Source organism: Eptatretus burgeri, chromosome 5, assembly GCF_056783735.1.
Source record: "Eptatretus burgeri isolate ZD-2024b chromosome 5, Ebu_testis_v1, whole genome shotgun sequence".
Classification (NCBI taxonomy): Eukaryota; Metazoa; Chordata; class Myxini; order Myxiniformes; family Myxinidae; genus Eptatretus; species Eptatretus burgeri.
In genome coordinates this window covers 94,045,297-94,049,749 of record NC_140965.1, presented here as the reverse complement: position 1 = coordinate 94,049,749, position 4,453 = coordinate 94,045,297, and the positions used below count along the sequence as shown (strand labels likewise).

Genomic DNA, 4,453 nt, shown 5'->3' with positions numbered 1-4,453 from the left:
TGGATGTTAACGATCCCACCGTGTCTTTCATGAAGAGTAGGTCTAGCTATCACCAGCATCATGGACAAATTATTGCACTAACTAATGCTGGGAAAGCAATGGCAAACGACCCAGTGTAACCCTTGCCAAAAAACTGCTTCGGCAGCACCAATGCTCTGTAAACATGTATACTAGGCTTTAAGATATTTGTGTGCCCTGGGGCAAAATAGTCCCGGATGTTTTTGGGTGACCAACAGTTGCATATTTCAGGTTGTTCCACACGGGTATTATTGTGGGCACATATGAGCAATCGTGCTGAGCAAGTGACCTCTCTCTCCATCTTGCCAGTAAGACCATGCACATTAAAGCTTCTAAAGGAGGTACTTGCTCTGGTGGACCTTAATGGAGTCCATGATCCATGGTCTTCATAAGTGACAGAGCTTTCTTTGTGTGTAGTCTCTACACCAGACCCAGACCTGCTACAGTTCTCCTGTGTGGTAGGGGGTTGATATTCAATTCCTGTGGAGGGGCCTTGATGATACATACAGCACAACATTGCACATCATCGAGCTTCTTCATATGTATTGTACTTGCAGACATCCATGCGAGAGAAGCATACTCCATTGCACTCCAGACATGGGCTTTGTACACTCGGGCTTGGCCAGGTGGATCCAAATATAGAGCAATACTATAAACGACACTCACTCTTTGTTCATCTCTAATGGCAACAGAGTTCACATGAGACTGGAAGCCCAAGCTCTAGGAGAACCTGACTGCAAGTATACCGAGCTCATGTACTTGCTGCAGGGGCTTGCCACCACCAAAGAGCTCTGGAAGCTGCTCACGAGGTAGTCATGGACTGAGAGACATGACCATCCATTTCTCAGTCGTGAATAGCAAATATAACTTGGATAGTCAGTAAAGAGAGATACCAGGATGAGCTCAATCCAATCAATGACACAGATCCTACAAGATCGGCAAAACTGTGTGGTCTCATGAAATGGAGTAGTGGGCAGGTGTCACATATCTGGACATTTTAAAATTTCTGTTTCATTGAACAAGTGCTTATACCTTAGAGCGACTCAAATCGAAGAAAGGACTGGAGGCATATAATCAGTTCATTTGTGGATGGTTTCAGAATGTAACTCTGTGCGTTATCTCGGCTGATTCAGGACAACCAAGTCTCGTGTCCTTTTCGGACAATTAAGAGGCTTTTCTCCCTCGTTGGTTAGAACTTCCAGCAGACGAAATAAATAAATTGGGTACTTCCCGCCTGTTTTTGTACAGCCAATAACAGCACAGGAGTTTGTTTTTGTGTATACCTTGTCGAGGCTCGTGTGAGAGCTAACACACAATGCACAGCAAGGGGGGCATGAGACAAGAGGGGCTGGAGTGGGAAGGACAAAACAGTGGGGAACTGAGATATTAGGAGATCTGTGGAAGGGAGAGGGATGGGGCGGGGAACATGGGGAATACAAGATGGACATTACAGGGACTTTCAGAAAGAAAAGCAGGGAATTTGAAGGAGGTGGGCTTGGGTGGATTATCGGGGGTAGATGAGATCGAGGATTTGGATGGGATGGTGGATGGGGTGATAAGAGGTGGTGGTGAACAGCTGTTGTGAAGGCCTGGAGGGAAGAATGGGATTGAATAGAGTGAGGGAGTCTATTCCAAAGGCAGGGAAAAAGAGGAATGAAAGAGTGAAGGTGAGCAGTGATTCGTGATTTTGGTAGTTTTACCAGAATGGGGTTGTTGGCGGACCTTGAGCGCCCTGCGGAAATGTGGTGGGGACAAATCGCAGAGAGAGCAGGGGGGGCGAGGCTGGAGAGGAGATGGTAGAAGACGGAAAGACCTCCGACCAGCCTACGGTGAGAGAGTGAGAGGTCCAAAGACTCAGCCTCATTGCGGGAGATGCCAATGATCTGAAATACCTTGGTTTCCACAGCGTGAAACCGAGAAAGGTAGGAGGCAGGAGCACCAGCCCAGAGGGGAGAGCAGTACTCCATCAGGCTGCAGACGAAAGCTTTGTAAGTGGTCAGGAGCTCAGGAGGGCCGAGGAAGGACTTTGCACGATGGAGGATTCCCAGTTGGCGACTGGCTTTGGAGGCGAGGTTTGAAATATGGCTTTCCCAGGAAAGGTCATGGCAGATAGTGAGACCCAGAAGCTTGAAAGAAAGGACTTCTTCCAGAGGATTGTTATCATTGTTGACAGAATAACAGAGATTATTCTCATAGATAGACAGTGCAAAGCAAAACAGAGCTGTGCACCTCTTCTGAGGGCCAAACCAAGGAGAACCACCGGCCATGGTAGGGGTATTCCAGCACGAGAGATGTCTGACATGCACACCCCTCTGAGCTGTCTCAGCTGGGTTCGAATTTTGACCAAGCTATAAACTGTCATCCTAGTGTTTCGCAGGCAGGGTGATTCATCAATGTTTGCCGTCACTCGGATAGACGTCAAACTGGGCGTCCTGTCTGCTGTATCAGTGGGTGGATGTTAAAGATGCCGCGGTGTCCTTTGCAAAGAGTAGAGGCGAGCTATTGCCGGCACCCTGAACAAATTTGACAAATCCCTTCCTTCACTCACGGGGGCACTGCATCAGCGGCACGGATGCACCACCAGCGAGTGATGCCACCCATAGCCATGTGCTGCATACAAAGAAGAAGCAGTGTTGCTGAATGCTCATTTCTGGCTACTTTATTCGATAAGCTACGAAAATCAAACATGATAAACAACTACAGGGTGAGTCATAAGTCCAAACGCATGGTCTTAACTGTTTATACCATCTACCAGGGTTTATACCATAAGCCCCAGGTGTAATAACATATTACAGTAATATTGAAATATTACACCAATACAAACAATTACAACACCTCCTTCGACATCGAGAGCACCCAAATGTGATTTCATCGTGTTGTTTGTTTTTCTCCTCTTGCGGCACCACCACACCACCTGCTGTTGCCAACCTCCGTTCCACTGCAAATGGACTGGTGTCTGCCATCTTGGTTTAATGTGTTGTTATTTGTATTTTCTGAAGAAAAGAAAAAAAAACAGAAAACTATAAATACATGGAATTAACAAATCTTGTATAAGCATCGCCACAATGGTTAAAGGGAATCCCCAACGGAGCACCGAGGCCAAACACCAGTCTTGGTGAGGTTGAAATCAACGTTAATAACACACACGATACAACGTGCCCGAATAGGCCAAACCTTCCACGATACAGCACCCCTGCACGGTAACCCCGTGCACCACGCTCGCACGACGGATTAAACCACGTTCTCGACTGGCGCAGATACAACCGTGTCCTGGGACTTGTGACTCACCCTGTGGAACGGCACTCAGCGGAGGGCATACCTCCACCACGCTGAACACTCCATTTTCTATCCCACTCACTCCACCACGCTGAACACTCCATTTTCTATCCCACTGATAGGCCGCTCCTTCCTCCCCCAATCCAGAATGCGGAGTTGCAGAGACCGATGGTACTTTTTTCTGAAAGGCATAAATTCTCCGAACCCCTCAGGGGATCCTAAAATATAGATATTACCTTGGGGGGGGGGGGGGGGTGCGTTCCGTTAGCAAGCGGCTTGCTATCACTGTCCAAGCCTGTCGTTCCGTATCAACTGCTTCGCAAGCCGCTCGGCAAGTGGAGCAAGCGAGAGAGGTGGTGCGTTATGTTCGTAAACAAGGACAAATGTGTCCAAGAGCCGCGTCGTAAAGGCAACAACAACAACAACAACAACAACAACAACAACAACAACAACAACAACAACGTCCGATATTTCGTCACGTGCCTTTATGGAGCCAATAGCGAGACCCGTCATGGAGGCTCCTCGTTCATGACGAGAAAATCGTGTATTTACGAAATTACAACACATTAAATGGAATAATCTTTAAATAGTAACGTGAACTTTTCGAAACTTTAAAGCAAATGTCCGAATATATTTAAAGTTCATGATAGACGCTCTCAAAAGGAACCATCAATGCGAGGATGTGTTCAGGTGTTTAGTATTTAAGGAGATCTGGATCCTGTATATTGTTGAGGTTGACGAAATTCACAAACTACCATTCAGGTCCCTTAGGTGAGATATCTCGGTAAGTATATGTGTAGTTAGGCCCAAACCCGTTGTCTAGAGGGAATAAATGTCATTCATGAGGGCTGCGACTCTTCAGGATAGCTGTTTTTCTTTTACTATCTTTATTTTGGACCAGCCGCCATTACTACCACCACCAACCACAACGCCGCTTCACAACAACAACCACCAACCACAACGCCGCTTCACAACAACAGCCACGACCCTTACCGTCACAACTTGCCACCATCGCATCACCGTCATTCCCACGCCACTTGTGGGCGCCGATGCTGGACTCGTGCGGGGCGCACACCGAGCAGCGTATTCAAAAACATCACGGACTTTCCGCAGAAAACGGATCAAAAACGACTCACGCCCACTTTTGTTCCGTCCAATC

The 4,453-nt window shown here is 47.4% G+C and overlaps 1 long non-coding RNA gene across 1 annotated transcript; it reads right to left on the bottom strand.

The window, feature by feature from the left end:
- Nucleotides 1-2,661: 2,661 nt before the first annotated feature.
- LOC147026977 (uncharacterized) lies at nt 2,662-3,548 on the bottom strand. Its single transcript, XR_015058586.1, has 2 exons — nt 3,307-3,548; nt 2,662-3,011 (listed from the first exon to the last, which is right to left on the bottom strand). It is a non-coding gene; the product is annotated as an uncharacterized LOC147026977 (long non-coding RNA).
- Nucleotides 3,549-4,453: the final 905 nt, after the last annotated feature.